This window comes from Electrophorus electricus, chromosome 3 (genome assembly GCF_013358815.1).
Source record: "Electrophorus electricus isolate fEleEle1 chromosome 3, fEleEle1.pri, whole genome shotgun sequence".
In the NCBI taxonomy this organism is placed as follows: domain Eukaryota; kingdom Metazoa; phylum Chordata; class Actinopteri; order Gymnotiformes; family Gymnotidae; genus Electrophorus; species Electrophorus electricus.
Genome location: NC_049537.1, coordinates 32,394,125 through 32,407,238, shown reverse-complemented (window position 1 = coordinate 32,407,238; position 13,114 = coordinate 32,394,125).

Genomic DNA, 13,114 nt, shown 5'->3' with positions numbered 1-13,114 from the left:
AACAGACATTTATTATTTACACACCAGCAATACGTTTAACACAACACACCCGATATATACATTTCAAACACCAACAATCCGTACTACAACACAGGAGACATATACACACAAAACAGTTACACATAATTCAGAACAGGTGGATGACACGAGAGGGTGTGGCAACACAGAGGAGCACACACATGAAGACGTTTCAGGAGGGGGCGGGGCCATAACGTGACAGGTGAGCACGTAACTCAACAAATGGAGAAGAGTTCAAGTTCAAGTTTGGTTTATTTGTCACATACATAGTCATACACAGTATAACTCGCAGTGAAATGGTTTGAGAGTGCTCTGTCCAAACTGAGGAGAAAAAACAGGGGTGTATAGGGAAATATATATCTATATATATACAAAATATATTAACAATATATGTATAGTATGTTTATATACACAATGTGTAGAAGAGATGTGAGGAATCACGTATACATTGTGTTCCCTTCTGAGTCCCCATAATTATTTTATATAGTCTCTCTTGTCATGCTGCCCTTAGAACTGAGCAGGAGGGACATGCCCACTCACATACACACAAGCCACACCCACCTGTTCCCAAGCTTCCACTTATTTATTATCACTGACACTTTTTCATTTACTCTATTTTCTTCTCGTCACTATTTACAGCCTACAGGTACTTGCCGTTGGTATTGTGCACTGCCGGTCATCCTGTGCTTCAAGCTACTGCCTGTGCTTTAAATGCCTTTTGAAATTTACTGCTGCTTTATCAACTTCATTCTTTTGAGCTCGCTCATGTCAAGCTTGTTATGGAGAATAAAGACTTTCCTAACTTTTACTAGCCTCTAACTCCCTCCTTGCTGCTAACGTCACAGAATGTGCAGCTGCCAGGGAGTGAGATGAGCAGCCTGGACTAGGCTGACCTGCTGGTTGTCCAGACAGTGGCTCACAGAGATGAGAAGCAGATCAATAAGCTTTGTTCCATGGTGGAAAGCCTCGCTCGCTGTGAGCAGAGCCTATATGTGGGTCTGGACTCGAGGTATAGTGGACCTGCAACCCCTCTAGCATCAGAGGGGGTGTACTGCCATACTGCTACCCTGGAGGGCTACAGCGGAGACCCTGATGACTGTGAGGGATTATTTGTTCAGTGAGGGATTCTTTGTATTTTACCTGACAATACCAAGGTCGCTTTCATCATCTACTGGCTCACAGGGAGGGTTTGTGCCTGGGGGGACTGGGTTGGTTGCCTGCTCTTCTCTGCTGCTGTCCAACTAACCTGAGTTCATTAATGAACTCAAGACCATCCTTGCCACAAAAATCTGAAGTACCTTCAGAGGTCTAAACGGCTGAAATCTGGCTTGGTGGACTGTCTTCTTCTCCTTTTTGTGTTCCAGGTTACCTATAGGACAGGGGAGAAGAATATCAGTGTAACAGTACACTCCCCCCTCCAACAAATCATGTAGTACAGCCTGCCACATGCTGTGGGAACCATGTCTGTTGGCTGTTTTGACTGTGACTGCCCCCTTGTTATTGTTCACCTTCACATTGTTACATTCATCATTTTTGTATGTATATATACCCCTTTTTGCAGAGTAGGTTGTCGATCATTGTTGGTGTTAGTGCTAGCATTTATGTTCACGGTTTCTGTGTAAGTCATTCAATGCTACATGCTCGTGTTTATGTCCTTGCAGTTGTTCATCGTTTATTTCATGTTGCACTAGTTTGTCATGTGTTATTTATTGTTTGTGTTTCATGTTAATAAACTGTTTGTCTGCATTGAGAGACATTTGTGCATCCTGCTCTTTGCACTGCGGTATGTAGGCTATCACAACCACACATTAAGTACAATAGTTTCAGTTACTCAACATAGATTCAGGATCAATGGTCATTTAGTCCTGTGACATGGAGCCTCCTGTGCAGAGTGCGCTCGCAGTAAAACACTGCAATCTGCCAGCTGGTAAGCTGCTCCCCTTGCCTACACCACATTGCCCTGGGTCTCTTTAATTGTTGAAGAAGATGTGTTTGGGCAACCTTTGAGGTGCATTAAGTAATTAGAGAGTGAGGTCCTTAGTTGTCTATGGGCCTAATAAAAGCACTTCTGTTTTGTCAGGAAGTGAGAGAAAGCTTCTCCGGTGTCTAGTGTCATTTATGCACTCCTCAATAATACTAAGCTGATATATGTCCTCTGGCTTTGCTGAGACGTGTAGCTGAGTATCACCAGCCTAGCAGTAGAAACTAGCACAGTGTTTACATATATCATCACCTAGAGGTAGCATATATAAAGAAAAATGCAGAGGCCCTAGAACAGATCCTTGTGGGACAACATAGCTAACCTTGTTGTATGTTGACAAACTGATAACGATTCACTAGATAAGATTTAAACTAGGAAAGGGCTGTTCCCCTAATCCCAACAACATTTTCGAGAGTATCTAGTCAAATGTTGTGATCTATGCTGTCAAATGCCACACTCACATCATGCAATATAAGCAAAGAGACATAGCCCTGGTCAGAAGTCAAGAACAAGTCATTAACCACTTTAATCAGAGCTGTACTATGATGAGGCCTAAACCCTGCCTGAAAGATTTCATGTATTTGGTTCTGATTCAGCTATGAGCTTAGCTGCTGAGCTTTTTCTAGGATCTTGGAAATAAATGGAAGGTTTGAGATCAGCCTGGAGTTTCACAGCTGACATGGGTCAAGATTTTGTGATAAGTGGTCTGATTACTGGTAATTTTAATTATTTAGGTACAGTGGTGTGAAAAAGTGTTTTCCCCTTTCCTGATATCTTTTTTTTTCCGCATGTTTGTCACACTTGTTTCAGATCAAACAAATTTAAAAATATTAGACAAAGATAACACAAGTAAACACAAAATGCAGTTTTTAAATGAAGTTTTTATTATTAAAAGGGGAAAAAAATCCAAACCTACATGGCCTTGTATGAAAAAGTGATTGCCCCCTAAACCTAAGAACTGGATGGACCACCCTTATCAGCAACAACTGCAATCAAGCATTTGCATTAACTGGCAATGAGTCTTTTACAGTGCTGTGGAAGAATTTTGACCCACTCCTGTTTGAAGAATTGTAATTCGGCCACATTGGAAGGTTTTCAAGCATGAACCGCCTTTTTAAGGTCATGCCACAGCATCTCAATTGGATTCAGCTCAGGACTTTGACTAGGCCACTCCAAAGTCTTCATTTTGTTTTTATTAAGCCATTCAGAAGTGGAGTTGCTGGTGGGTTTTGGATCAGTGTCCTGCTGCAGAACTCAAGTGCGCTTCAGCTTGAGGTCACGAACAGATGGCCGGACATTCTCCTTTTTGGTAGGATTTTTTGGTAGACAAGTTTTCCAGGTTCTGAAGCAGCAAAACAGCCCGAGACCATTACAATACCATCACCATATTTTACTGTTGGTATGATGTTCCTTTTCTGAAGTGCTGTGTTACTGTTATGCCAGATGTAAAGGGACATACACCTTCCAAAAAGTTCAACTTTTGTCTCATCAGTCCACAGAGTATTTTCCCAAAAGTCTTGGGGCTCATCCAGATGTTTTCTGGCAAAACTGAGACAAGCCTTTGCTTAGCAGTGGTTTTCGTCTTGGAACTCTGCCATACAGGCCATTTTTGCCCAGTCTTTTTCTTATGGTGGAGTCATGAACACTGACCTTAACTGAGGCAAGTGAGGCCTGCAGTTGTTTGGATGTTGTTGTGGGGTCTTTTGTGACCTGTGACCTCTTGGATGAGTCATCGCTGCGCTCTTGGGATAATTTTGGTCGGCCACAAACTCCAGGGAAGGTTTACCACTGTTCCATGTTTTCACCATTTGTGGATAATGGCTTTCACTGTGCTTCGCTGGAGTCCCAAAGTTTTAGAAATGGCTTAATAACCTTTTTCAGACTGATAGATCTCATTTGTTCCTGAATTTCTTTGGATCACAGCATGCCATCTATCTTTTGAGGATCTTTTGTTCTACTTCACTTTGTCAGGCAGGTCCTATTTAAGTGATTTCTTGATTGAGAACAGGTGTGGCATTAATTAGGCCTGGGGGGGGGAGGGGGCAATCACTTTTTCACACAGGGACATGTAGGTTTGGATTTTTTTTCCCTCTTAATAATAAAAACCTTCATTTAAAAACTGCATTTTGTCTGCTTGTGTTATTTTTGTCTAATATTTAAATTCGTTTCATGATCTGAAACATTTAACTGACAAACATGCAAAAAAATAAGATATCGGGAAGGGGGCAAACACTTTTTCACACCACCTTATGTTGTTTACTTTGGAGTTTATTAAATTTAGTAAATGTTCAATTACTTCAGATAGAATTTCCTTAAGAAAGAATGTGGGCAGCGAATCTAGAAAGAAAGTGGAATAGTTTGAGCATGATATCAGAGATATATGTTCATTCTCTTGGATAAGAGTAAAATATTCTAGAGTCTTTTTGGCTTGATTGTTCTGGTCTCTAAGTAGCTGCCAAATGTCACATTAATACTTTGAATGTTATCTCTAATGTGCTTAGTTTTCTCATTGAAAAAATTAATGAACGTATTACTATTACATGAAGTTGCAATCTGAGCATTGTTGTCTGTTTTATTCCTAGTTAGATGTGCAATTGTACTAAATAAAAATCTGGGATTATTTTTATTTTCTGTTAAACTCGTGAGATAAATTGTTTGAGTGGTAATAAGTGCTTTTCTATACTTGAGAAGGCTCTTCTGCCATGCAAGCTGGAAGACTACAAGCTTAGTGTGGTGTCATTTATGTTCTATCTTTCGGGTGTTCTGTTTTAAATTGCAAATTTGAACATTATACCAGCATGCAAATTTTTTATCCTTATTTTTTATTCTGAAGTGGAGCAACATCACTGAGTGTACAGCAGAATACTGATTCCAAGTGTTCAGTCATTTGATCAAGTTCCGTGGGATTTGAGGGTGTCCCAGTCACAAATGATAAGTCTGGAAGATTTGCAATAAATCTACTGGCTGATGTGATCATATGTCTGTTGTGAAAGCGAGGTGAAGTTGCTGTATTGTGGCTCATATGTAGTGTCACGGTAGGCCAGCCATCCAGCAGGAGGGACACACCCACTCCTTCACATATCACAGCACCTTCCCCGGTCCGAATCACCAACCTATTAATGCTACTCACCTGTTCCTTATTTTCCCTGTCCTTATTTACGCCCACAGCTTTCTTATGTTGGTGCTGCACATTGTCAGACAACTGAGCTATCTGCTGATCTTCCTCACAGTGCAAGCCTGCATCCTAAACCCTTTCTGTTTTCTTTTTGCTGCTGCATTGTAACCTGTTATTTTGTATTGCTTGTATAATGGAGAATAAATACTCCTTTACTTTACCCTCACCTCTCACTCTGCCAGCATCTCAGAATGTGCAGCCTACTGGGAGTGAAGTGAGCAGCCCAGAATGGGCAAACCTGTTAGCTGTTCAAATGGCAGCGTTTGAACAACAGAGGCAGGAACCTGGCAAACTCCATTCCATGGTGCAAGACATCGGCCAGTACATGCAAAGCCTCTTGATGATTTCCAAGAATAGAGAGGCCGCATGTGCTTGATGGAGGACCTGTGGGCTCATATTTTCTCACCCATGTCACTACTTGTGTCCACGTTGAAGTAGATGGAGGGCACATTGAGCGCACATCCTATTATTTGCTTTCTTCTCTCTGTCAGCCCATCACATGAAGTCTCCCCTGGTTATGTGCACACAACCCTCACATATCCTGGAGGCGCCCTCCTGCAAAAAACATGCTTCCCTGACCGGGCTGTGCCTCTCCAGTCTACATCCGTGGAGAGTCCGGAAGCCAACAACAACTTCCCTATCCCTGTGAGTACCAAGACTTGGCTGAGGTATTCAGGCTCATCAAAGCAGGTTATGGAGCAATACATCAGAGAGGCTTTGGCCCATTGTTACATCCTCCCCTCCACCTCACCAGCTTCAGCTAGTGTCTTCTTTGTAAAGAAGAAAGACGCAGCTGAGGCCACATGTAGATTATAGGAGTCTTAATGAGTTACTGGTTAAATACACATACCTGCTCCTATTGTTTCCAGCCGCCCTTGAGCATCTTAGCGGAGGCTGGTACCTCTAAATGTACTGTTTCATCACTTTGTTCTCCTCCAGTGATGGAGGATAAATCTTGCAGAGAGGAGGGCAGGTGTTGTTCAGTAGTTGAATGAAACAGTCTGTCCCACAGTGAGGAAGAAGTTGAGTGGCTTTCTCTGAGCTAAACACTTCCACGAGGTCCTGATATGGAGCTGGGATGGTCATCTCACACCTGGCCTTGGGGCTCCTGTTTGAGGTGGCCCAGAAGGGCAGGGCCACTGTAGTAAGGCAGTGAATGAGACAATGGGGAGACTATTTGAGTATCTCATTGTTTTACCAGAAAATAACAGGGTAGAGGATCTAGAGAAGATCATAAAGGAAGCAGGTCTAGTTCAAGCTCCTTAGCCAGTGTGTGGTCTATGAGTTTCCCTGCAACTCCAGAGTCCACTAGTGCTAAAACACAGAGTGTGACCCATGTGTGACACACTGATGGGTAAAAGAAAAGGGGGAGAGTATATAGGTTTTGTCCTACAGCACACAACTATGGCATTCAACCCTTTCTCAGATCTGTCCACAAACAACCTAATAAAGAATAAAAGTTGTTCCTGCAGATTTTTTCAATGAGATGATATGTACCACACATAGGAAAAGGAGGAAGTGCCAGGATAGCAGAGCAAATAATGTTTTCGATAAAGACATTTGAGTCTATTTTTGTTTATGTATTTTAGTTTCTGCATTCTGTAGGTCAACTCAGTCACCCATTTTAAACTGATCTTCTGTATCTCCTTTTATATGTATATAATGTCAATGTTTTCAAGATACATAAACACCATGGAAATTGTCTTAATGAGAAAAAATTAATACATGTCAGATATGTACAGTATATATAGCTCTCTATAAACTGCAGTGTGTAAGTTTGGGGAATTGGTGACCTCTATGGGAAAAGTGTAATTGCATGAAAAATATATATTTTTTAACATGGGCTGTGCTGTATTCCATTTCCCTGAGCAAATGTTTTGCTTTGACCTACAGTGAAGCCACAGAAGACAACTGGATTTGGATTTGTTCTGACATCTCCATATAAAGGTATAACTGTACAGATCAGCACTGTGAGCCATTCCCCAACTAATGTTACTCAGGTACCTAGCCCATTATGCTGCATCTTCCTTTTGGTTCTGTGCATGTGATATTAATACATAAAAATGTCTGTGGTTTGAAAAAAGTCCATCGAATCTGACAGCTCTGACTTTGAATATTTCATGCTTTACAGGATGTCTCAAAGCAGCAGAAGGATACTATATTTTAGATATTTTTTCATTTTTATTCAGTACTGCGTCTTTCAATTTTGCATAGCACAACTTTAACAAACTAATCTTTCATGTTGCAGGCTTAAGAGGTCCTAGGTATTATGACGCTTGTTGCCTTGATGTTAATTAATAAATGATGACTCTCTGCCTCCACCTGGTGGTAGAAATGGATCTTGCAGCATGCCTGACTGGAGGCTTTCTTATTGTTAGTTCCCTGTCGCCCCCGTGTGGTGGTCCCCCGTGAGGCTGACCAGCTGATTCTTTACAGTCTAAAATAGGTGGGATGCAGCAGGAAATTAACACAAAAATAAAAAACAAAAACTAAAGCTAAATGAAATAAAGCTGAGGGATAATACAATGTAGATGTAGAAAGGTGTATTGCATAGATGAAGAAATTAATAGAAAAGAGCAAAAAGAATAAAAAGCAACCAATGTCAGACAGTGATAGCATGATGGGAGTAATGGAAATTTTGAAAGAGAACAGTTTTCAGGATGAATAGAAAGATAAAAAGTGAATTAGGAAAAACAAAGGAAAAGCAAAAGAGGAGAAGATCAGAGACAGTTGACCCATGGAATGTGCAGAGCAGGGAAAATATAAGTATAATACATAGAATGAAAAATAGAAAGTGGGCTGTCAAAGGCTAAGATTATATAAAACCCCAAAAAAGACAATAAATTTAAAGAGCAAAAGCAGTAGCATTGCCACTGCAGTCACTGTAGGGAATGACGACTATGCTGAAAGCCCCATTAAACTCAACCAAACTGTGTCGTGTTTGCAGTTATACCTGTATTACCAGTTAAGCTAAGCAATTCAAACAACACTGTCCAGACTTACTTATTTCTTGATCCATGGAGAAAGTATGTAAGTTTTTATTTATTCAGTGCATTTTTTTTCTATGTAGCCTTTTACCATTCTGCTGTGTGGATGTGGACCCCAGTGAATTGATTGACAGCCTCAGTGTCAAACGTAACCTCCCAGTTAGTCAGTACAGTGCAGGCTAGAAATCAGACAGTATTATCAGCTGAAATCATCTGAAGAGGTAAAAGACTGTTAGGGGTTTTAGTTAACAGCAGACTCAATGCCGGGTTTCCTTAGTGCACCTCCAGTTTTAAGCTCATTTTTGATTGATTTGTACGTTTTCACTTTAACACTAGTTATCTGAAATTGTACACATAGCACATTGACCATTCAGGATTCAAAATGAAGTATGTCTTGTCAAATAAAGTGAACAATTTTGAGCATATACATGAAATTACTCAGGAGCTACACAATATTTTCCATTAGGTGTGCTAGATATTTCCAAAGTGCCCCAAAACCTCTCCAAATGTACATAGTCATTAGTCATTATAGCAGAGAATCAGAGACGGTTGGAATACCTGAAGTCATGTATGAAGATATGACAGTTTTAATGATATCTCCTGAGACATCTCAGAATTGCATTTGTTGCAGTACATTATCTTACATTTACATTTACATTTATGGCATTTAGCAGACGCTCTTATCCAGAGCGACTTACAAAAGTGCTTTGTCATTTACTCATAGAATATATCCAAGTACAGTACAGTAGGTTAGAATCAAACATACCAATGAACTAGAATACTGTAGAATACAGGGATGCATGCTTATACCTAGAAGTGCAAATACATAATGTCTATCTTAAACAATAATAAATGCTATAAACAATAAGTGCTAGTTTGTTAAAAAGCATAAATAATGCCCTACAATAAGTACTAAATTAATCAGTCAATAAGGGAGCAGTGTCAATTGTCCTTTAAATATTCTGCAAATAGATGGGTCTTCAGTCTACGTTTGAAGACTGCAAGGGACTCTGCTGTCCGGACAGCAAGCGGGAGTTCATTCCACCATATTGGAGCCAGGACAGAAAATTGTCTCGATGCTTGTTGTCCATGAGACCTGAAGCAATGTATTTCAAGATGAGCCGTACTTGAGGTTCGAAGTACACGAGGTACAGATCGGGCTTTGACCATTGACCTCATGTATGAAGGGGCTGGTCCATTTTTGGATTTGTAGGCAAGCATCAAGGTTTGAAATCTGATGCGTGCAGCTACAGGGAGCCAATGAAGGGAGCGCAGCAGTGGAGTAACATGTGAACTTCGGAAGATTGAAGACCAGCCATGCTGCTGCATTCTGGACAGGTTATAGAGGTTTGATGGCTCTTAAAGGAAGACCAGCAAGTAGCGAGTTGCAATAGTCTAGCTTTGAGATCACAAGAGACTACACAAGCACCTAGGTAGCTTCCTGTGAAAGAAAGGGTCGAATCCTTCGTATGTTACAAAGGAGGAATCTGCAAAACCGGGTTAGATTAGAAACATGAGTTGAGAATGACAACTGGCTGTCAATAATAGCTAGTTGTCAATAACCTATTTCAATAACTGAAGGTGTTAGCATGGTTATGCAGTTCAGATTTTGTTTCCATAAGAACAACTTGTCTAAGGGACATAAGGTACAAGAGTATGGCCTAGGGTTAACCCTAACCCTATATTTCCACAGGCTTTCCACAGACATCGAAAACAAAAGTTGCATTAACATTTTGTTTTTCTATCATGGCCACTTCCGTTCTCCTACAGTGTGCTGAGTGCAACATGTTTATTCATTCTTTGCCTGTCGTTAGTGATAGTTTTATCTCTGAGAAGTGTATATTAATTACTAGTCTGATGGAGAAAATGATAGTGCTAGAATTGTGCATCCAGATCTTAGAAAGTGTTAGACCTATCAAGGAACTAGAAGTACAAGCTTTAGTTGCCTTAGGGAAAGTTAGAAAGCCCCCAACTCTGGCTCTACAGCCCTTGCAGCTGGGCAAATGGGTGATGTTATGGTGAAAAAGCCGAGCTTCAGCTCATTCACAGGAGCAAAACACATCCCCAATTTGCGTGTCCAGCAGGTTTGCCCCACTCAGGGAGGCACCTGTTGTGAAGCCTGTTGAAAGAGCTCTGGTTATAGGGGACTCTATTTTGTGACACATCAAAGTAGTTAGGCCTTTAGGGACACCAGCAACAGTAGTTAGCTGTATACCAGGGACTAGTGCGCTGGACATTGCAGGTAATCTTAAGGTCTTAGGCAAGCATAAGTTCTATAAGATAGTTATTCATATAGGAGCTAACGATATATGCCTTCGTCAGTCAGAGATTACTAAAAATAATACTGAAGATGTATGTCGGTTAGTGAAGGCAATGTCCCATGCTATAGTTGCTCTGGTCCCATCCCAATGCGATGTAATAATATAACATACAGCCGGTTATCTTTGTTGAATTGCTGAATGTCCAAGTTGTGCTCATAACACAATGTGGGGTTCATAGATAATTGGAACACATCCAAGGGCAAGCCTGGTACCCATTCTACCAGGGTTGGCGCTACTCTCATGACAGACCTAGTTAATCTATGAAAATCCAGACCGGAGGCCAGGCAGCAGGCAAAGAGGCTAAACCAACTGAGGTTCATCATAAAAACACTGTGTCTGTTCCCTGAGCTAAGCAGAAATACAGAAAACAAAAAAACATGCCTTAATAACATAATTAATATTAAAGTAACTGATTCACAGAACATTGCCTGCACCTTTTATCTAAAGTGCTCATGATAAATGAAATCCTAACAGATCATAGATTTAATGTACTTTGCCTAAAAGAAACCTGGATCAAGCCAAATGAGTACATAATTTTAAATGAAGTGTATCCTTCTGGCTACAGCTATGTACACTGCCCTCATCTAACTGGCCATGGAGGTGGCATTGCAGTTATTTATACTGACACATTAGGCATAAACCAGAAAGTTATGATTTTGAGTCCTTTTAAATTATTTTTACTAGCATAAATGATGTAGCCAACGAAATACGCCCACCCAGCCTCTTCCACTAATTGGCATCTACAGGCCACCAAGACCCTAATTTGCAGATTTTCTTTCTAATCTAGCCACTCTAGTAGAAAGAACCATTATTGTTGGGGATTTCAATATTCACTTTGATAGTGCCAAAGACCCTCTAAGATCGGCCTTTATTTCACCCTGTATAAGAGAACCCACACACTCTGGTAGACATACACTTAACTTAGTACTGATATATGGTGTAGACATAGAGAACATTACCCATTGTCTAGTAGATAACCATACCCTGTCCCCTGACAGGAATGATGGGGCTGTTACCCTCCTGTGATCTGCATGGCAGTGAGAACATTTTATCTGCTCTTCCAATCTGTTGATATGCGTTCTCACAGAAATGTTCACTTCTTTTTATCCAATTGTCCATGGCAGGTGACGCAGAAGGTTCCGGGTCCGATGGCACAAATGAAGGCTGATACCCTAAGATGCACTAAAAAGAGGTTAGTCCCCTTTCAGAGTGAACGATAGAGCTATATGCCATATCTGCCCATATAAGGTATCTGGACCACTCACTTTGCTGATCCCTAAAGTACAATCTTAGGAATTTTCCTAGATCCTGATCAACTCTTTCAACTTGGCCGTTACTCTGTGGGTAGTAAATGGAGGTTAGGCTGAAATTGATTTCTAACTTCTCCATAAAAGCTTTCCATCCCTATGAAGTCAGACAAAAATATCAGACAAAATATCCTCCAAGAATTCCATAATTCTTGAATACATGTTGAAAAGAGTTCTGCAATATCGAGTGCTGATGGAAGAGAAGGTATATGCAAGAATTTTACAGCTTTGGAAAAGTGATCTACAGTGGTAAATATTGTATTGTTACCCTCTGATCTTGGCAGGTCCGTGACAAAGTTTAGTGGCATAATCTTACCAGCAGATAGTGAACGTGGGGTCTTGAATTGGGCACAGTCTTAACATGAAGATATGAAGTGGTCTATGTCTTGGACTCCCACCAGTACCTGCAAGTAATCAGTTGCTGGGTTTTAACCTCATGTGGATGACCAGAGGTAAGGGAAGAGTGTAGTTGATCTCTAAACTCTGGTAGTACATATAGTTTGTCCTCTGGGCAGGAGGATGGAACAGAGGAGTTACACAGATAGGTCTAACACTTTCTAAGGTCTGGATGTGCACTTCTAGCACTAGAATATTCTCCGTCAGACTAGTAATTTATCTACACTTCTCACAAATAAAACCATCGCTAACGACAGAGGAAGAATTATTAAATATATTGCACTCTGTGCACTGAAGGAGAATGGAAGCCATGATGGAAAAGCTAAATGTTAACGTTACATTTTTGGTAGTTCCGTGGATGTAGTTTGTGATGATAAAGTAGTTTTTGATAACTGATGGAAGCCTGATGTTTATTGTATATGTGCATTATAAACATGGTACCAGACGGTTTGCTTGCAATTACAAGGTTGGCCTTCCTTTGGTTTTGATATATAAAGTATATGGAATATATGGAGAATTTATAAAAAGCATTCAGTTCCCAGTGAACCAGCACACAATAGGATCCACTTAGCCTACTTATTAGAATACTCATTTGAAAGAGTTAGCTTTAGCTTTAGTCTGTCACTTTTAGGGAGACAATTGTCAACTACTTTCCTCAGTAGTTTAATTTAATTCTTGCTTGTGTGTATGTCATGGAATAACATGTTTGTGGATGTTCTAGAGGGTAATTGTATTATATTTGTGTGCTTTTTTGTTCTTATCTGATTTATTTGGTAATTGAATCTGTTGCTGTGTTGTGTTTATTCATTTACTTATCACACTGTGTGGGGTGATGACTAAATATACTAAATATTGCAGTCTAATAAGTATTAGGACAAAATACAAACTAAAAATGTAATAAATAAATGTAATTAAAGACTTCACCAAAG